Raw genomic sequence first — 22,537 nt, 5'->3', positions numbered from 1 at the left:
GGTGTCCTGTTCTTAGTTGTGCCCGTGTACTAGTCGCGATAATGTGAACGCCTTCACAAAGACTAAGCTCGCTCTTTACGGCAATACGTTTTGGGGTTCGACGAGGGGTTTGTTACGAGTGAAGTGGCTCGACCTATATTGGTGAGAGCTTAAGAATCATGGGTATAGGAGGGACAATAACTCTTTTAAGAAGCAAAGTGGCAGAGAACAAGATACTCAGATATGCATGTACTGCGAGCTAGTAGTTACAGAGCAATACACTGCAAACAGCTAGCCTTTGTGGATGCTGCAGGTAAAAAGAGAAGTTTATTAAAACAACAAAACTAAATGACTTCGACGAGGATTATAATGCAGGCTGGGTGGCCTGGGCTAGAGTACCACGTGGGTGGGCTTCCTGGGTTTAACGACACTTCGTCAAACTGTGCGCATGCGTCGTAACTTAAGTGCACTGACTAAAAGACACCTGTAGCGTACAAACATTAGGTACGCGCTTTATTTACTTGGGTTTGATTGTTTTTGACGCGTAAGGCTCACGCAAACGAAAACACCGCCCTTTACCTTGGTGATTCTCCGACAGGCGCTAAATATATAGTGTTTCAGGAAACACTTTAAGTGACGAACAAACCACAGTGGAGATTAAAACATGGTCTTGAGGGCAACGCCTTGTTCGTCGCGGGCGCCAAGGTTGATGTGATAGTCGCTAATGATAGATAAACTGCTTGAGCTACTCAATAGCTCTTTCATTTACCAACCTCAGGAAGAACAACGCACTCACAAAACAAAGTTAAACGCAGGCGGTGTGCAAATTATAACCATATGCTAGAAATCCTGCGGCCAGCTTAATTACTCATAGCGTACGGCGAAATGCATTAGTGTTGCATGACAGCACTTGTCAGTGGGGGCGTTCGAATAGTTAAGTTTCTCCATCGAATAAAAATAGTCGAGAAAAACAGCCTTCGGACATTGAATCGAATACTGCGCATTTTCTCATTTGTAAACAGTATGAAATATATGGCTTTTGTTATGTACGCTTGGTGAAACAAGGCTGAGTTGTTCTATTTGATATAAAATCATGTAAGGCCGTTCACAATTGAACGTCCTGTCAACTGTGAAACTTGTGGACGATAAACAACTTTCCGTTATCCCGTGCACCAGGCCAATGACTGTATCACGAAACAAAAGGACGGCACGTCACCACATCCACTATTGGTCTGTTCCTTTGAAGTAGCAAAGTGTAATACTACAGATCCTCATGCGGGTTCGAAGAGATGCAATTGGGACGAGATTGGGCAAATTAAAAAAATTTATCCGCTTAAATCGAACAAACAAGTTAATAGGCTGTCTTAGCAAGGCATACTTATGATATTACTGGCAATTATTGCACAGAAGTTCGTTGCTACATGCGTTCGCTGAGTAAGTGGTGTCCTTCAGCTGTCCTGTGACAGAATCATTCGTAACCATCCCCGCTTGCTCTGGTCTTCCTCCACGACACTCCCATACGCGTTCTTTTTACTGATATTCGAACTGGAACGAATATTCGACAATTCGCATAATGAATTATCGAAACGAATACCAATTGAAGGGCAAAGGCTATTCGATTCGTATTGAAAATATCGAATATTCGCGCAGCTATGCTTGCCACGAGCTTTTATTGTTATCTGCGTTCGGAAAAAAATGCTGATTTGAACGCTAGTGGTTTCTCTTCTCGCTGCATGCAACAGGCCGAAGTTCGTTCAGCGCTGGCTCGTCGTCTTGGACACGAAGTAGTGGAAAGTAAAGAAAGATACAAACTCGGTGGCAGTCGTTCCGTTTGTGTGTCGCCGGCGTCGTGTCTATCGCCAAGCGAAGAAGAGAACGAATCAACTCACTCTGGCATGTGCTGACGCAGCGGCAATGACCTGAAGCTAAAGCCCTCAATGAGGGGCTTTACCTGAAGCACCTTTCTCTCTCTCACACGCTTGCGGTCGGTTCATCGCCGTGCATTCAGGTTGGCCCTCAGCCACTCGCACACGATAAACACCGTCCGCTCCGCCACTGTCAGTTCGATACACGGACCGTCGGCCTGATGAACCTCACAAATAAAAAAAAAGGAATGCACCCTGCCCATATCACTTCCCTCCATGTGCCTTTCTGTAGCCTGACTTTGTGTGTGTTTTGTGACCTCGCTTCAGTGTATTTATGGGACCCGACTTCACGTTTGCGTGTCGTGATGTGGCTTCTTTATCAAGTTCCTGTGGCCTTGTTCTTGTAGCATTTCTTATATTATTATTTCTAGGTGGAAAGGTAGTTCGCGATGATACTCATAGGCAGTGACATCCCCTAAATATCAACTGTTAAAAAGAATTTATTTTTACATTGTTGCGCTGGTATTCATGGTTACCAGAAACTGCAGTATGTAGGGTTACAGGAGGATTAGATTGAGTGTTGAGTTCAAAAAATTTACGGGCACAGGATTGGTTCAGCTGACGGTGGATGATTATACCATTAGAGGTTTCTGGTAGGTGCTGTCGTCCTGAGGTGGAGGTAAGTTAGGCCGACTCATACACAAAGCTCTAAATCCAGATAAACTGAACCCTCTCAGCGAGTGGAAACGACGCGGCGCTGCCTGGAAGTTTCCATAGAATTCGTCCTCTGACGGCGAGGCAAGAGTGGGCTGCCTGTGCGTTATCGTAATCAAGTCTAGCCACCGTGGCGTTCGTTTCTTTATAAACAAAATCAGGATAAGTACGCCGTTGACCACGATAATTACCTACGCCGTTGAACAGTGAAGCGGATCAAAGTTTCTAGTCTACATCGAATGCTTTTATTATTAATGCAGTATAGCAATACATTTTTGCAGGAAGTTCATCAAGAGATGGTCCTCAAGTAATTTTACAGAAATCAAAACTTCTTTAGTCAAAGGAAAAAAAAAATAGGCGCAAACCTTACTTTTCATACCCTCTTTTTATAATTTGCCAGCCAGTTTCAAGCAAAAGCAAAAAATTGGTGAGCACACTATATTGCAAAGTGTGTAGCGCTCAACGAACAACGGAGCAGAAAACATTTCAAGTTGAACCCCTAATCCAAGGCACCTTAAAAACAAAAAGTCCAAATAAGCCTCTTTTTTTTTCGCGTGTACTGTCGGGCGAAGGTGAATAAAATTCAGTTTGCTTTAATGCCTTGCTATAACCATGTACTAACCATGTAATGCCTTTGCTATAACCATGTACCAACTAGCCCAACAAGCCACTCTCATGAATGCTTTAATGCCGTGTGAGAGGTGGTATAGGTGTGGAGTAAAAGGGCTAACATGTAGAAAACTGCGTTATCTACACCACGCGCAATGTTTTCACCGTTTTGCGACTTGATAACGAGATTTTTGCAGCTTATCTGAGTTAAGATTTTTTATATGTAAAAAAAAGTCTCTTGGAAACGTAGTCGCAGTTCCGCGAGTGTGGAAGGATTATTATGCCTAACATGAAAATTTAGGTCATGCCTACCATGAAAATTTAGGTGAGAATGAAAAATATTTGGGGCCTGTTTTGCGACTGTCCTCAACTGAACCCAGCTGGTTCATCCACTGCAGTCATCACGCTTTCCCGAACGACGCACCGGCTGGTGCATCGTTCATGTACACGGGGAGCATTTCAGTTAGCAGATGTAATTAGAGATCAATGCCAAAAATAGGTTCCAGTGATTAGTTTTTTTTTTTTAATTTTGCTATGCGCGCTATCACGTGCTTGCTACCTCAACGTACCGTATAGGAATACGGATGCAGGAGCCCTGAAGACTCAAGCTCAACTCATTTCACGGCTAAAAAGAGGCAAAAGGACACAATCTGAGTCACTCTTTTTTACTACAACAAAAGAATGAGTTCAGAATTCAATATGAGTGTGATCCTTATTTTATTATTAGGAGACAGATCATTGGGATAACCATACATGGATCCTAAAATAGGCTAACTTTTTTCAGTTAAAATAAAATATAACAACATGTTTTTTCAGTACTGGATTTGCCAGTCCTGAGTGGATATTCTATAAAATTTTCATAAAAATCGGCGATGTTGATTTTTTTAAACATCTCTAAAATGTTCAACTTCTTGCTATTTTTGCAATTTTGGCATCTTTGGGATTTTATAACGAAATAAATACGTGGTGCAGTTGCATATTTTATTTTTATTTTGCGGAAACCTTTTGAGGATTTGTCAGCAATATTTTTCAGATTCATCGCCTTAGCTAAAATGGCACAAAAAAAACCCTGATTTCGGGGTCTGTCAGAGGCAGTTGCTCAAAAGCCAAAGTTTGGCGATTTTTCAAAAACATACTGTGAGTGACATAAATTTAATTTTGCCGTGGGCCAATAGTATTAGTGGTATAGAATTACGGAAAAGAACTTGGCGGGGTACAAGGCGTTAATTTTAGAGTGAAAGGTCTTCAAACATGTAAAATCTGCAAGTCGTTAAAACGCTCTCTTCCACGTTTACTGAAATAAAAAAAAAATCATGAAATCCGGGCTAAGCTTCGCAAGGCGTAGGTTGATTTCTTTCTACGAGGACGTTTTCCCACCTCATATAAAAATTTCGGTGAGAACTAAATATAGTCGGGGCCCCCTTAGTCTGTCCTTATATAAACACACAGCGTTCGAGTCACTGAAAACCGGCCACGCTTCATGCATGCGCTATTATATCCTCTCGATCCCACATTCGACTTCCATCAAGACTTCCCCGAAGAGCCGCGACCCTTTTGTGCAGGGTATGGTTGGGAGTCGCGTTTACCAATGCCAACGCGTTCCGCGTTGGTCAACGCCGCCTCCTGTGGCCAGTGTGGCGACGAATAAAAAAAAAACTGTCAGCCCTTCCACTGGTGTGGATATGGAAGACAAGCGAAGCTGTACTATGGTGGGAATTATTTCCAATTATGACTATTAAGATGTGATGGTTTAATTGGTTGTTGTGTTCTGTGTCAGTGCCCGCGGTACACCGTGCTCAACGAATTGGATGACAAACCTCTGTTTGTCATCCAATTGGTTTGTCAACGTTTGTTAGTCATTAAATCGTCCTTGACAAAGTACTACAGCGTCGACGGTACTTCACATCGCATCAGAAGGCCGCGACTGGTGGCGTTTCTTGAGATCCGCCGGCTGGTGTGAACACCGCTAATTGGAACGCCCTTATTGCTCTTTTTTTTATCTCTCTCTCTCTCTTTGTCCTATCTCCAACCCCTAATACCCTCACCCCAGTGCAGGGTAGCAAACCGTAAACTCGCATCTGGTTAACCTCCGCGTCTTTCCTCGCTCTCTTCTCTTTCGATTCTTCTCTCTATTCTTCTATGTCCCTCTCCAGCCTGTCGGCGATATCGCATTTCTCCGCCTATAGCCATGACCAGTCAACGAGTCCGAAATTAGCAACGGCACTCCAGGAGCTTAAGGGCCGAATACCTTGACTCTGTTGTCACGAAATTACGGTTCCACTCAAGTCGGACACCGAGCTTCGCTGACGAAAGAAGCTAAACGGAAAGAAAACAAAAGGCGAAGGGGGTGGGGGAGAGGAACGTTACGTGGAGCACGCTTATTCATTAATCGAGCTCTGCTTGCGAAAGATCGTTAATGAAAGCGCACAGGCAAGATTTCGCGCTCGACATTGTGCAGGAGTAGATAGATGTAGAGCCCACTTGTCCTTGTCGTTTCCTCGATGCATCAAAAGTTGTCGAAGCGGTAAGACGATGAGTTCAGGGAGCCTTGTACTATATCCGTGACAACTAACGTTTCGGAGCATGGGATTGGCGAAGTCGAAGCTAAGGCATCTGTGCCGGAAATTAAACTTGCAGCGGATCAACAGAGTGCTAGTTTGGGCCGGTGGGTACGTACTAGGGCGCAGAAACAGCGCTTTTGAATAGGACAAGGGGAGACGACACACACGAGCGTATCGTCTCCTCTTGTCCTGTTCTCAAGCGTTGTTCCCTTGTCCCACTGAATGCAAGCGAAATCCGAACTCTGCGTCGCTGAATTCGAGGCTAAGTTGAATAAAAGCATGAAAAAAAAAAACTTCCTCTTTTTGCGATTTTCGCGCTCCCAAAGCTCTAGTGCCAGGATGTTGTACGCACACATTCGTATACTGTGTAAACCCATGTTTACCAAGCAGCAACTTGCACTACCTATGTGCCTTCGGTCGTTCCAGACTGAGGGCATAAAAGGCGGTGCAGTGAACATCGAGTTCGACTAAAGTTTGTCTGGCCACGTATCATATATGAAGAAGCTATTGCGGTCATCGCCAAGGTGTAAAAAAAAAAATAAAAAGAATGGACTTTCCGGAGCCCGTTCGGATTATTTCGTCACTACGGCCAAAGCCCCAAGGAGTGGTGCAAGGCTACGTTCGAAAAAAAAAAACTTAAAGATCGCTCTTATTGCGTACTCGCATCGTGACTCGAGGCTCCCGGAACTTTTCGGTCTGACACCGGGTGACCGTCCATGATAGCAAGTATCCCACGCAAGCTTTCTGGTGCCGCTCAGAATACGGAAAGCAAAACCGGAACAGTTGGTGGACACTCCGAAAAGTGTCCCAAGTGCCCGCCGTCGGTCACGTTTCCTCCCCCACCTTTCTCCGACGCTATACTTTTCGTGACGACATCTACCACGTCCAGAGCCGCGTGACGTCGCAACGCCCCGAAACTGTGTAACGTTGCGCGACAAGCACAGATGTCCAGCTGCCCTCTCGAGCATCGCTCATCCTGTCGCTTAGCCTGTAAGCGGCCCGGACGCCCAAAATCTCATCGCAGTGGGTAACTCGATTACGAGTCTTGCCCATACAGACACGCGCGTCTCTGGTCTGTGTACGCGTTTAGCGCGCTCTGAACAATCGAAAGCAAATAAACTAAAAAAAGCAAGTCCTCTAAGTGGCCTTTGAAACTGCTTTCCGTCTTTCCTCCCAGTTGCTACAAGGATCGGCTTTCCTCTTCTGAGAACCTCGCGATCGTTTTCGACATCTTCCTTCAATCCGGTTGACATTGGTGACCGGCCGTTTCGACTGCCTGGCTCCGCTTTCGCGCGAGCGCGAAATTTGATCTGACAAATCCAATTTACGCTTGTTTCTCTCTTAGATGCACGCAGTGATATCCCCGCTAAATGGCCTTGTGATAGGATGCGCATCCTTTCGTGTGCACTATGCGGAGGACAGAAGTTTGCGGTCCATGCAAGCGTCTGGTAACCAATTGCGCAGGTGCCTCACCTGTCGAACCCGGCAACTATCCATTATTATTGGAAGTGACGCTTCCATTCACCGCAAAACATTTAACACCACCATGCAAGCTCTTTCTTGGCACATATGAAGAGCACAGTATGCTGAGAGCGAATCCCTTAAAACCCGCAAGAATCTACGCTACAATGTTAGTATCTTGAAATTTTGTTAATTGCGAGTTTTATAATTTTAGCAAACAATGGTTAAGGACTTTCATATAGCATCTGCACTAGTTATACTCTCTACCTTCAAAGGTAAACCTCGATACCTCAGCTCTCTTTCCCTAGAGAAATGTTTTGCAGTTACGTTTATACGAACATAGCCTTCGGTGACACTTGAAATGTGGCGTCACCGAATGTACTTGCGTGAGTATACCCGTCCCCGCTTCCAAGGTTTCTTGCAACTTAAATACAACCCTCAGTATTTCAGCAAACACGCTCTGAAAACCTCACCAGTGTCTCATACGCAATACTCACTATATATACCACGGCCCTTCAATCAACGGTAGTATTCTCTTGCGTTCGTGATTTTTAACACGAAAGTGTTTTATGCCGGGGTCCACCAAGACTTCACTGACGTATTTCCGTCACGGAAATACGGAATGACGTTCTTACAATGTACACGAACATAATACAAAGAAAGAAACCAGAAGAAAAAGTTCCACAAACATGCAAAATTTGGAAATCGAACCCACGACCTCTCGGTCCGCGACGATAGATGGCCGAGCGTTTAACCCATTGCGCCACAAACGCATTCACAGAGAGCTACACAGACGCGCCTTATATATCTAACACTCCTCCGTGTACCCGCGCTCTTGCTCAGGGCGGTGCCGCCGCCTACGAGCAGAAAAGAGAAGTACTGCATTATGACACTAACGCGCACCGACAGTGAACGCTTCGGTGGTCTCAGCACTACGACGCCTCGATGCCAGCATTCGAAGGGACGCTGGCATCAAGAAGCACTACCAACGCCACCTAGGTGGCGTTCACCGTACTCAGCACAGCGGAGCGTGGCCTCCGCAATTAGCTCTGAAAATGTTTCTGAAGTTGATCGCGGAGGCTGCAATTACGACGCGCTGTACGCGCTGATTTGACTCGGTGACGATTCAGTTACGTGCTTTGTCTTGCGCGTTGTATTAGTGTGTCAGTTACGTGCTTCGTCTTTCGCGTTGTGCTAGCGTGTGCAGCGTAGTGCAGCTTCCATATGCACGACGGTTGCTCATGGTCATCGACGTTGGTAGTCGTGATGGAGGAGACGTGCCACCAGGCGTCAGCGTGGGTGCATCAACGCCTAAGGGCGCTTTAGCCACAAAACACCAATAGACATTATATATCAATGTGCAATAAACATTACACTACTTCTGTGAAGACACGTTTCACTTTCGTGTTCTATACCGATTCCTATATAAGAGGGATCAACCACATTTTTTTTGTTAATTGACCTTGGCAAAAGCAAGGACCGGACGGGCGGACGCAGCAAAACATGGACGAGTTCTTCAATGTTCATGCTGTAAAACTGAAACATTAAAATTCCTCATTCTAAAAGATCGCGGACGCTCAGCCCTTCGTGGCTTTAAGTGCCAAAACAACGATCTGATTATGAGGAACGCCATAGTGGGTGAAGGAAGGATGGGGGGAGCGGAGGGGTAATCCTGTTTACCTGGGGTAATTTAGCGTGCACCCAGTGCACGGTAAATGAGCATTTTTTTTTCATCCCGCCCCTATCGAAATGCAGCCGCCACGGCCGTGATCGAAGCTGCGATCTCGAGCTCAGCAGCGCAACGACACAGCCGCTTGAAATTACCACGGTGGATATGTCTCGCATCCTAGAATTTAAAGAGCAGGATGTTCTCAACTATTAGGTCAAGTGAAGCAACTGGCCAGGACCGCTCATACACAAAGGTCGAAGCTTTGCTGACCGTTTCCTCAAACCTCAACACCCCCATCATCCCTGACTACTGAGAAAATATTCGCAACTATAGAAAAAAGCGGTTGCCACAGGTGAAACTTCTTAAAACGTTTATTAACCGCTTTTCATTATAATTTGTATCACCGCCCGGTAATAGTGATTAATTACTGCGAAATATTCTTGCCGCAAAATTGCATGTATATTTCGTGTGCGTGTTGACTTCCGCAAATGTCATCAGAGAAATGCTGTGCAGTTCTTCATTTTCAGCAACCATGGGTAAATTTGAATTTGCCCAGGGGTAAAATGCTTCATGCAAGTCGTGCTCCAGTTAAACTCGGGGCATCTCGTCCATCACTGCGCTAAATATGGTCAATTTATGAATGACCTCTAGGAAATTTTCATGATGTTCACGCGCGCGAAGCCCTTTTTCGGCCCCGGTGACGTCCCGGCTCCTGTGACACATGACACGTACATTGTGGACAATTTAGCCCCATCATTGATTGATTGGGTTTGGCGTCCATTAGCGACGCAGGGGCTCCGTAGTGGAGGGCTCCGATTTACTTTTCACCACAGGGGTATCTTTACTGCGCACCTGAAGCGCGGTACATGGACGCTTTCTTGCATTCCGAAATATCGAAATGCGGCCACCAAGCTTTGGCACCGAACCCGTTACTTCGTGCTCAGAAGAACTTCATGTTCACTGAGCTACTTCGGCACGCGGTATAGGAAATAGAGCACTGCACGGGCCGATTTTTTCAGCCCGGGCCCGGCCCGGGCCCAATCAAAACGTTTATGGCAAGACCCGGGCTCGGCCCGGGCCCGGAAATAATCTACGTTACCCGTCCGGCCCGGCCCGGCCCGCCACCCCTTTACCTTAGGCCCGAGCCCAGCCCGAGCCTGGCTCCAAACCGGCCCGAACCCGGCCCGAGACCGAAAAATATATGTTTTTCAGAGTGGAGACGCCTGAGAATAACTCGCTGCACGTTACATGCACACCACCAGAAAGCCCCAGCCCGGCCCGGGCCCGCGTCAAAAAACCCGAGCCCGTGCAGTGCTCTAATAGGAACCAGCGTTCTCTTCTTCTTTAATAGCGTAGCTGTTCTTGGTCGACCCTGTGCCGTCATGCTGCTTGGCGTCACGCTGGTCACGTGACCTGGCAGCGAGAGCGTAACGTTGGCGAGAGCTGCGTGAGTGAGACAGGAAGCTGCGCCTCGCCGAGAGGGGTGCGAGTGAGTCAGGCAGCCAATGAGCGTTTGCGAAAAGTAGGTCAGTGAGGGGCTTGGTGGGGTATAAACAAAAAAAGTCAGTTCTTGCTCCGCATTCGTTCTTCGAGAATGGCCAGGACTGCTTATACTCCCGAGGAAGAAGCCGCCCGACGTGAGCGCCAGCGAGAGCTTGCTGACGTCGTGAGGAACGCGCTAGAAACGCCGTCGCCCGTAGACGCCGACGCGTCCCATCCCCCGCAAATAGCGCCGTTCGGTCCAGCCAAGCGGCCGCGAATGCACGGCTTCACTGTTCGACCATCTTATCGGAGCAGAATAGCTTTAAAATCGAATAGCTTTCTTTGCCTCTTTTGCCCGTTTTCGTGGTCCGAGGTCGGTGGTCGGAAGCTGCTGGTCGGACTTTCACTGCCACTACAAAGGCATCGACTCAAATGCGCGTGCTCTCACGAGTTGCGAAGCGAGTTCGTCGCCCCACGCCAACTATTATAGCTCTTTGAGACGCATGTACGCTCGAAAGCTTTGGGGCATCCTATAAGGCCTACAGGGGCCACTCACATCCACGCCGGCGCTCGCGCCGCTCGAAGCAATGCACATATGACAAATCGGCCTACATGTTATAGACACCTATACTACTGCTATAAATGCAGTGGCGTAGCCAGATTTTTTTTTTTTTTTTCGGGGGTGGGGGGCACCTGACTGGTGTGCCACACCCTGGCTAAGCCACTGCAAAGATGTGCTGGTTAACCGCTCTGTTCTCTACGGCAAATATTTACATTGCAACAAATATGGGCCATCAAGCGCATCTTTCATTTAACAAAGCGAATACTTTCTAGAAGTGTTCGGCAATTCGCTTACACTCACAATCGTGGTTTGTACACAATTCTTCCCTTTGTCTCTCTGTCCCTCTCTCTCTCTTGCTACTCCGATGTGTACGATGCTGCACGCAAGGAGCCAGGCAAGGACAGGCAGCACCGCAAACTGTTCCATAGTGCTATGCTGCGGGCTCCATCACCTGCGCGGTAACTTGAGTTAACGCACTCACAGAGGCCGAAGCAAAGGCAGTGACGGAAAGCGAGCCAACTCAACCATGCGGTCTTCAAAATACAGCTTGCTATGAGAGCCACTAAAGCAAACAAGAATATACTGGATAAAAACACGCGATCAATGCAGCCGCTATGATGATGATGATGATGACCTTTTCTTTGGCGCATACTGCTAATACACTATAGGGGGACGGCGCGAAAGAAGACGAAGACAGGTGTACAGAGCATAAATAATTTTTCCTCGATAAGAAAACATACTTTATAAGGAAGATTTCACGGTGCTGGATTGAATATAGCGATTCCCGATATTCTCTCTTTGGGAGCCTCTTCTTTGGGACATTTTCATAGGGATGTTGGTGCAGCTGTTGTGGCATATATATAATTGATTCAGGACGATTTCCTTGCTAAATTTTTATATTTTATCTGACTTCATTCCTTTAGCCATTCACACTTTCTCAATGGTGATTCTTTTTGGACTCGGATAATCTTTTTCTTAGATCTTAGATCAAGCCAATCGTGGGTATGAACCACTCTCGGAGGCAAGCGAGCCAGTAAGTAAAACACACGCACGGATGCCAATGGCGTCCGTATAGCGTCTGCATGTGAAGAAGTAAACATATAGCGCTAAAGGCGAGAACAAAAAACACCGGCCAAGAGCTTTGTTCCTTGTTCTTGTCTTCTCGCGTTATCCAGTTCTTTGTTATGAAGGAACTCGCCAGCGAAAACGCTTTGGTAAGCCCGTTTGTATGTGTTATTTGTGCCTTATATGCCCTGTCCTCTTGTGTGTTTTTTTTTTTCTTTTTTTTTTAAGAGCCGTCCGCTTATTCATCAAAGCAGCGAACCAAACTTAGCGGGACTAAGGCTTTGATTCAGCGGCTGTACTCTTCTTGGTTGCGGTCACAAAAAATACGGGATGTCCTGCCGGCCTGCACAATGCAGGTACACTCAGCCAATCTCACCTTGAAAGTGAGTGTAAATCGGAGGCCATCATAATACGATGAAACGTTTTGCCTAATATTACCTCAGAGACAAAAATGGAAAACGCCTCATTTGCGGCGCAAAGTTCTTCAGCACGCGTGGTGTATGCGGCACTTCACACTCTCACGTACAGCTCACAACCGAGTTTACCTGCATGGTCAGGCTTTTTTTTTTTTTTTTTTTTGTCAAGTGACGTATGCACTGTCCAGCAGTTATTTATGCTCAACTGTAAAATAGTCAAGAACTATTCAGACACTATTTCGGGACCTGGAATGTTCTCGAGAAATTCGCAAATAAGAATGTAATGGCTTTTGCGGAACTACAACTTTTCAGGAACTTTGGTATCCGTAATTTATCGTCGCTGCAGGATATGGTGAACTTTTGAGATGAGAGCATCTTCCAGCATATGTAGAAGAGTCGGATATGCTGCAATAGATCGACGGGAAATATCTTCGTCGTGCAATGGATTTAAACAGTCTGGCGATGACGATGGTGATTTCTAAGGTGCCGCAGCCATCGCTGAGAATGTGCTGCAAATTTGCACACAACACCAGAGACTTGCACTCGAAAGCTCCTCTCTGAAGACATGCCTGGAGCTGTCGTCGGGCCACTAGCATCGTTTTCACTGCACGCAAATACCGTGAGAGAACATCAGTTCTGGGACCGGAGATAGCGGGTCAGAAGTGGCAGCTGAATTCCGCCTGAAAAAGAAACTAAGGGTACAGTAGAAGCACAAGCCTGACTAAGGTGCTGTTCTGGGAACTGCGGCGTTTGCGGTGACACACCGCCTAGTTTGTACTGCTTCTTCTGTTACAGCCCTCGAAAGGCGGAACTAAGCTGCAGCCAGCCGGCTGGAAGATCGAAAGGAGAAGTAAAAAAAAAATAAGTAGGTAGACAACTCTTGTTGTACAAGCCCCTCGACTCGACTCAAGGTGGTTTTCGCGAGGTGAGCGGAGCAGAATGTTTGACACGGTCCGTATTTGCATAAAGGTTTTCGCTGTACTCGACCGCTGCGACTGAAGTGGTGGAGACACCCCCCCGTAGCGACGCTTCTATTTCCGTAGGATAGCAGAGGCGAGTGACTTTGAAAGAACAGCTGTCACGCTCCTACCGCACACACTGCGTTCGGGTGTATTCTGTACTTTCTTTCATTTCTCTTCCGCCTTCGGAGTATACGGGAGCGACTTTTCTATTTTTCTTCGTGCTACACGCTTTCTCCACGATCTTGTTTCTCAGGCGTAAAGTGTTCTTCGTTCCTTCGCATGCCTCTTTTGTTCTTCCCTCTTTCTCTATGTTGAAAACCGCGATAGACAAGAGCGTGCCACGAGACTGTGTCACGCTTTGATGCGCGGCTCGAGGACTGCCGGCCTTTCGAGTGATGTGTATGTTAGATGCGTGCAGAAGCCCGCGAGATCACATGTGATCTTATAAAGAATTCATAATGAGTAGGCGGAAATGTGGCGCTTTTGTACTATATTTGAGTGTGAGAATCTACAAACAAATGTTGTTATAGTTTATAACGCCTCATGCACGAGGCCACTATCATTCGCTACATCTATATATGCTCCGAGACTTGTATATGACTTGCGGTTGCGACTTCTGCGCGCGACTTTTTTACCACTGGCGTATAGCCCATGGCGCTACACTTAAACGTACAGTCGGATACAAAAGCTTGTGGGCCTCGCCCGCAGAGTAAACGCTGAATTTCACCTTGGCCTTTGCATAAAACATTCGACGTAGTTCCCCTATGAACAATGCTAAGCAGCACAATGACAGGGGCATAATACATCTATAGGAGTTATCTATGATCCTTGACTGTTATAGCCACGTTATCATGGCGCTGACATAGAGGCACATTTATGATGCAATTGCTGGCCGTGGGCTCCACATATTTCCTAGAGATAGATGTCTGCTGTTTACGGCCCGTAACTTGTCATTAGCCTTTCTTGTGGAAACATGGTGGTGTAGTGTGAAGTCAAAGAAAAGCAGATGTTTACTGGAAAATGTAGACTTGAAGTGATCAACAGTGCTCGAACGAAAGATGCCTCGGGCTGTAGCCAACGTTTCGGCACTTCGTCAAGGCGTTTTGTTATCTTATTCTGCCTTCGTCAGAAGGCGTTTTATATCGTCTTCCGTGTCCATACGCGATCGCAGCGTGCGTTCGACTGCCCAGCGGTAAGTTGACAATAAGAAAATGTATAATCGCATTGACGCCTGCCTGGTCCAGACTGGCCCAAACATATCAGACGTATAAAAAGAGGACGGGGCTTGATATTCAAGCGCGGCCGTGGCTGCATGCCAAGGCGATAATGCACCCGCCACGCAGGTGGACTTATTCAGAGTACCTCACGGAGGCTACGTCCCGGCGAAGTATATAGCACACGCCTGCAGGCGAAACAGTCCAGGGCCCCGAAGATGAGCTCAGAAGGCACCGAGCACGGAAATCCCATTTGCGAGACTACGCGCGAGAGGCACTCCGCGTCCTAGGAACTAATAAAAAATACATCGCGCCTGGCTGCCGTCCACGACCGCTGCAAGAGCTTAGAGGGCACGAAGCTGCTTCCGGATATCTGCTTGACTGCACCGGCGGCGTCACGCTCCACAGCAACAATTCCAAAGATCCGCAGAAACGAAACCCTTAAATACCACATGAAACAGCAGTATGGCTGCCCCGGCACGACGACGGCACGAAGACGACTGTGACAGCACGGCGACAACACTAAGGCTGGCACGTCAATGACGAGGAATCGAATCCTGGGCGCGAACAAATGGAGTTCTCTGACGACCCCTTCTGCCAAAAGAAAAATTGGCAGCCAGTGAAACTTTCACTGTGGCCCGGAAAATGCATTGTAATATGCATTTAGTGTGCTCCTGTCTATGTTTCTGTGCGACCTTATAGACAGACCTTGGCTAAAGGTTTAGGTTTTAGTGTGTCGCAGTCTACATATCTTCGACTGCGACACACTTGGTGTAGAACGTATACACTTTTGTTGCAGAAGTTTCCATGCAACGGATTGGCATGCAACTGCATTTTGTCACGCGGAAAAGACTGATGCGAGCCACCAGGGTGTCACATTATATTCCTCCGAAAACAACGGAATGATTCAGCAATAGTCGTGAGCACGTCTTCTTTTCATTCCTTTTATCCTTTCTTTATAATTATCAGACTATTTTCATTATGTTCGGCCCTACCTTTACGATTACCCACTAGCCGGACTTCCAAAACCTACTGACAAAACGTTTGTAAAAAAGGAATGCGGTGGTACACAGCACAAAATCAGAGAAAAAGTATAAGACGAATATGTTTACATCCCGCTTCTTATTCACCGTGTGTGTTTGGGGGGCGTGGGGGGTGTGGGGTGGTGTGTGTGTGCGCGTGTGTGTGTGTGTGTGGGGGGGGGGGCGGAGGGGGGGGTATGCTTTCGTTTGCGCATGTGTTTAAAGGAGAGGTTGGCGCCTTTCGGCGGCGCTGGCTATACCTCGTCGCACGGCCAACAAAATTAAATCACAAAATGCGCCGAAAAGCGCCGAATACATTCGAACAGCATGAACACAAAGAAAGTTAAATACACGAGTCCAGGAAGCCACCTAGGATAGTACACGAACACGTAACACATGTGTAAACGTGTGCAGTTCCATAAATAAACAAATGTACTTGAAGTTGTTCGAGAACACGCCGATGTGTTCACAGTTTTGCTGACGCGCGAACGAACTGACGTACACATAATTAGATAACGTAACACACAACTACTTAGCGATATATAACTAGCGTAGGCATTAGACATTTATTATTCAGCGAAAACACTTTTTTATGTTTCTGTTTTCTTTTTGCGCAGAAACATTGAAGAAGAGTGAGCGGAACTTTTCCTTTTGTGCTGCTGGGGCTGGTGGCTCTGTCGTGGAACACACGAAGTTTGATTGTCTCATTCTCGTCGCACCAATGTGTGATGTCCAATGGATGGCTTCTATGCCGTGTTTCCGGTTTCACAATCGCTTCCGATGCATGCAATCAGCAAGACTATGACCTTTGAGATTACGTTCCGTTGCCCAGAAAGAGCTGTTGTTGTGGCTTGGATTTGGACACACCTGTATGAATCAACACCAATTCGCCCAGATTATACTGCGACCACCCACTTCCTTCCCCCCCTCCCCCCGAAAAACCTATGATTCGCTGGGTGGTGTTATTTGTAGCCTATAGGCGCTGAAGTACAATTTGGCCTAAAGCTTCTTTAATTTGGGAAGGCACTCGCATGGATTACCTTCAAAAAAACCAGAAACATTACGAAGAGCCATTGCCAAGATGAAAGCTTGCCAGGCTACGCTCCTATAGTCCCCTTTCATCATAACGCTAAACATCTCGTTGATGACTACAGCTTTTGTCATTTGGCGGCAAATTATGCGAAGTTTGGACCAGGCTGGGCTGCCTCAAAATATTAGCTGGGTATTCCTCATCGTCACTGCCCTCCATCCTCCAGTCGTTGTCGAGTGCGTCTCCAGTTATATAGTGATCGCGTTATGGTCTGTACTGTGTTAGCTGATTTATGGGATAGTGTACAGTCATGGTGTAGTGACGGTGAAGTAGAAAACATTATCAAAAATAGTCTAACGCTCTAATGGGTGAACTTTAAGTAACGAAGACAACGGCTAGCACAGTCGGCGGTCACCCAATCTAATCTCACGGCTCAAGTCGGTCCAGGCATCACCGTGAATTACACAGGCATCACCGTACATTCTATAGCAATCACTGATGCTCTCGTGAGTTCGAGAATTATGTACAACAATGTTCGGCAACATAATTTGCAGCGGCAGACACCATGATACGTGTTGTGGTAGATGGTGTATTACTTTCAATCAACAATGTTAACGGGACATTGTAATTTCGGAAATGAAGCCAGCCAGTATGCAAATCTTATTCACTTGCCAGAAATAATGCGCCTCGCACCAGTTTTGAGAAATACAGATGCAAATGGCTGGTGAAATGCCTTAGCGTACCAGGCAGCTGATGCATATCGGGAAAGAGTTCATTGGAACAGCCACGTATACTTTGTAACGGGCTCCATATATCGATTTAGTTAGTCTTGCGAGGCCACTACAATAACCAGCCTTGATTGTGTACTGCTGTTGCAAAATCGATCCACTACCGCAAGAAGGATTGTTTACGTTTTCCTTTCCATCCTCTGTTCGTTTCGTATTGCGCAAGCCATAACAAAATCTTCAGAAGAGTCACAGCGTTTCTCGGCCAAACGTTTCGAACGAAAGGCTAACGGGACTCCGGAGTTCGTCGCGGCCGAAGCACTTCGCACGCGCAAGTTTAGTACGTGGTGAACCACGCCATCATTATTGGTAGACCCGACGTCGTCGTCGTCTCTTCTTTTCGGGACGCACCGAGAGAGGAGCGAACGAATCTCGAATTCGCAGCCCACTTCTGCGGCGAACGACGCTCGAACGCCTCCTCGCACGATGCCCCGAACACAAAAGGAAGTACCATTGACGCGGTCCGCTTGGCTCGTTAGCGCCCACCGGGACCTGTAACGAGGCCCCCCGTTGCAAACCACCCTGACACTCAGTCATTCCTAGCTTGTTTTCTTCCTTGGCCTTCCATATAGGCCGGTATCTAGTTCACTCGATGGTTACATGGGTGATGACATCGAAGATGTCTGCCTGCTATTTCCAGACAGCAAAGTTACCGCCTGCTGAGGCGTCGTGGTAAGGAGTGACCGAGTTGGCAGCGCGGCAAGTGAAATGAACTGCGATTATCCGTCTATTTATTTTTCTATTTTTTTTTGTGTGTGTGTGTGGGAGGGGGGGGGGGGGGTGAATTCAATGTGGGAAGTAGTGCGGGAAATAGTGCGATAGACAACTAAGCATGACAATTAAGAGCCAATATTATACGACCGTGACGTTCGGACATTAGTTAAAGGGACATTAACGAATGAGATTCTCGCTTAAGTTCTTTAGAGACCCCACTGGGCAAAACACATAAGAGCTGGATGAAATAAAATTAGAGGCCATTTGAGCACAATTATCCATAACGATCCTTAACTTGACTTGTTAACTTGTTAAGGACCGCACAAAGAGCGATGGAACATAAAATCTTAGGACCAACGTTAAGAGACAGGAAGAGAGCGGTGTGGATCAGAGAACAAACGGGGATAGCCGATATTCCAGTTTAATTTTTTATTTTATTTTTATTTTTATTTTCAACACTGTGAGCCCTTTCGGGCTGTTACAGGGTGGAATAATTCACAATACTAAGAGCGAATATACAAACAGCGTAATACAAGCAACACAATGAAAACTGAAAGCAAAAATGTATAAACAGCATACAATAGCATAAACAAAACAGCAGCAGAAACAGCGCAGTACAATGCCAAAAAACATTGAATTTAAACATATAATGATTCTAGGTTTCTTTCAAAATTCGCAAGCGAATTCATACCGTCAAATATTTCTGAGTTAAGTTGGTTCCACTCTTCTATAGTTCTGACCAGAAACGAATGTTTGTAAACATCAACTCTAGGCACATAAGGTCTAACAACGTATGGGTGACAGGACCGAGGTGACACTCTGCCAGGAGGCCGCAAGTAGAGTCCGGGATTTAGGTTAAACATGCCATTGTACAATTGATAAAAAAATTTTAGCCTGGCTATTTTCCTTCGTGAAGCTAAATCTGGAAGGTTTGCCTTCTCAATCAATGCGGTAACAGATTCAGTTCTCTCGTACTTAGAAAAAATAAAGCACACAGCAAGACGCTGTATTCGCTCGATCTGATTTATTAGAGTTCGTCGATACGGGTCCCACACTATACTCGCGTACTCCAGGGTACGCGAGTTGACATTATGCGGAAGAAATGGAGCTGGGCAGGCCATGTAATGCGTAGGATGGATAACCGGTGGACCATTAGGGTTACAGAATGGATACCAAGAGAAGGGAAGCGCAGTCGAGGTCGGCAGAAAACCAGATGGGATGATGAAGTTAGGAAATTTGCAGGCGCAAGTTGGAATACGCTAGCGCAAGACAGGGGTAATTGGAGATCGCAGGGAGAGGCCTTCGTCCTGCAGTAGACATAAAATATAGGATGATGATGATGATGATGATGATGATGATGATGATGATGATGATGATGATGATGATGATGAGGATGATGATGATGATTGTGATGATGACGATGATGATTCATAACGAAATGTGGCTGGCGACCACTTCTCTATAGAAATTCACACCATGTTGTGACTGCCACGTACGACGCGGTGGGGAGAGCCAATAGTCATTTGTTGTTCGCGATCAAAAAAAGAAAATAAAAGAAAGAAAGGAAGAAAGAAAGAAAGAAAGAAAGAAAGAAAGAAAGAAAGAAAGAAAGAAAGAAAGAAAGAACTTAACATTGTAAAGCGGTTACGTGTATGTGGGCAACGTCAGGTTGACGACCTGTGCGCTGATATATACGTAGTGCAGAGACAATTAATGTGTGACGCGCGTAATGAACACTAAACAGTTGAAATTGTTAAAATATATTCCTCCAAAGCTCTATTTGCATTTGTATTACGAAAACGGGTTAGATGGCTAGCAAAGAAAAGGAAGATCGATCTTCCCTCTAGAAGTCCATACAAGGCAGAGATTCTCAGGAAGTTGGATGCTTGAAATGATCAACAGGGGATGCCTCAGGCTGGAGCCTGAGATTTATCCCTTGCCTGACATAACTCTGATGTTATCTTCACAAGGGTATACAAAACTAGACTTAAAGCGTTAAACAGAGAGAGACGAGGAAAAAGCACGACAGTAGTAGCGTTACTGAATCTAGTTCGCTTGGAAGCACAGAATTTAGACGACAGATGAGCGACGCAAGCGCTATGAACGCCGGCCCGGGAGCTGTTAATTGGGAGCCCTATTAGATGGCGAATTGTGTTATATTGAGAGCACTATATAATCGTGTCATGCATCCCATTTTAACACGACGGCGTTAACGGCCCCGTGTCGCAGAAAATCCGGTGTCGGTGTCGGCGTCCGGCGTCGGCGTCCCGTGAGCGTATATCTCCATATATATTTAGGCATGAAACAGGGAGAAGAAAACTTGGCATAGGGCAAAGCAAGTTGTATGCACTGAAACATAAGCAGGGTAATATCGATGACAGGGGAATATTGATGACAGGGCAATTTCGATGACATAGTAGAAGCAGCTGAAGAATTCTATACTGACCTGTACAGTATACCCAGATCAGCCAAGCTACTTTCATTCGAAGTAGTGATGCAGAGGATACAGAGGCTCCTTCTATAACTAGCGATGATATTAGAAGGGCCTTGCAAGACATAAGCCGGGGAAAAGTGGCTGGAGAAGATCGAATAACAGTCGACTTAATAAAAGACGGAGGAGATATGCTTAAAAAGCTTGCGGCCCTTTATGCGCAATGCCTCACGACTTCAAGTATACCAGAGAACTGGAAGAATGCCAACGTTATACTAATCCATAAGAAGGGAGACGTTAGAGAATTGAAGAAGTACATGCCCATTAGCTTGGATTAGGTATTGTATAAAATATTCAGCAGGATAATTTCGAGTAGAATCAGGGCAACACTTGACTTCAATCAACCAAGAGAACAGGCTGGCTTCAGGAAGGGATATTCCACAATAGATCACATCCATGTCATCAATCGGGTAATCGAGAAATCTGTGGAGTATAATAAACCCCTTGTAGCGAAGCGTTGGAACTCTGAAGTGGGTCGTCCGCTCCAGCGCCTTCTAGTGGGTCGCTTTCTTCGGCTCGCGAGCGCCGCTCGTGCTGAGAGTCCTGTGCTGCGCATTTTGGACTGTCGCCCTTGCGCTGCTTTAAGTGCCTTCCAATAAACACCCTTATACCCTCTATATGACTTTCATAGATTAAGAAAAGGCATTTGATTCAGTAGAGATACCAGCCGTCATAGAAGCATTGCGTAATCAAGGAGTACAGGAGGCATACGTGAATATCTTAGCAAACATCTACACGGATTTCACAGCTACCTTGGTTCTCCACAAGAAAAGTAGAAAGTTACCTATGAAGAAAGGGGTCAGGCAAGGAGACACAATCTCTCCAATGCTATTCACTGCATGCTTAGAGGAAGTATTCAAGCTCTTAGACTGGGAAGGCTTAGGAGTGAGGATCAACGGCGAATATCTCAGCAACCTTCGGTTTCCAGATGACATTGTCCTATTCAGCAACAATGGAGACGAATTACAACAAATGATTGAGGACCTTAATCGAGAAAGTGTAAGAATTGGGTTGAAGGTGAATGTGCAGAAGACAAAGGTAATGTTCAATATAGCCTGGCAAGGGAACAAGAATTCAGGATCGCCAGTCAGCCTCTAGAGTCTGTAAAGGAGTACGTTTACCTAGGTCAATTACTCACCGGGGACCCTGATCATGAGAAAGAAATTTACAGAAGAATAAAATTGCTGTGTGATATGACATGCGGCATATGCGGGTTATATTGCCACACCACTCCATCGCTAAAGTAGCTGATATCTTGTCTTTGTCAAAATAAACGGGCACTCGCCTAAGCTTCAAAAGAAAAATGAAATAAAATGACGTTTCGAGACCGCTATGGGTCCCTTGTTCACAATGAAGATGGGCGCAAGCGGGAGCGATTATTTATGTGTTAGGTGGCGTAAAGTGCGCATGTAAATCTCGGAGAGATTACCCCGTGTCCGGTTAATCGCGTTTTCAGTCGTTTGAATATGTAAAGATTCCAAGAGTAGTCATGAAGATAGTCGTTTCTCTGTCGCGATTATGCTCGCAGCATCCCAATCGATGATGTGGTTAGTAGTCATCTGATGTCTTGTCTTACATGATGACCTTGTCCTACATTCTTGATAAAGTTAATTCCTCGGAATTTGGATAATGATAGCACACACGTAAATGTCATGAAAGAAAACACCGACAGTGCATGCCTTTTATGTTAAATCTTCTCAGACTGAAATATTAAAAGTGCGCAACACAATAACAGAAACCTAAAAATTATGCTTTTTTTTGTTTGTTTGTTGTTGTTGTTGTTTTTTTTTTTTTTTTTTTGTACGGCTGCGCACAACCTTCATGATTGGCCCACGCAAGAGGCCGCGTTTCAGCCAGAAAGCTCGCCTTCGTGCATAGCGTTCGCCGACAGCGTTTCCTGGTAAACATTACGGTTACATAACCCGCAGTTGCCGGG

At 46.1% G+C, this 22,537-nt stretch overlaps 2 protein-coding genes across 3 annotated transcripts in view; one reads left to right on the top strand and one right to left on the bottom strand.

Annotated features, from left to right (window-relative positions):
- Nucleotides 1–22,537, top strand: part of LOC119430974 (RNA-splicing ligase RtcB homolog) — a 58,996-nt gene that overhangs the window by 1,106 nt on the left and 35,353 nt on the right. The gene's annotated exons all lie outside the window — the stretch shown is intronic.
- Nucleotides 1–22,537, bottom strand: part of LOC119466562 (uncharacterized) — a 110,584-nt gene that overhangs the window by 75,021 nt on the left and 13,026 nt on the right. The window lies entirely within an intron of this gene.

This window comes from Dermacentor silvarum, chromosome 10, assembly GCF_013339745.2.
Source record: "Dermacentor silvarum isolate Dsil-2018 chromosome 10, BIME_Dsil_1.4, whole genome shotgun sequence".
In the NCBI taxonomy this organism is placed as follows: Eukaryota; Metazoa; Arthropoda; class Arachnida; order Ixodida; family Ixodidae; genus Dermacentor; species Dermacentor silvarum.
The sequence above is the reverse complement of the archived record's forward strand: the minus strand, read 5'-3'. Positions and strand labels throughout refer to the sequence as shown.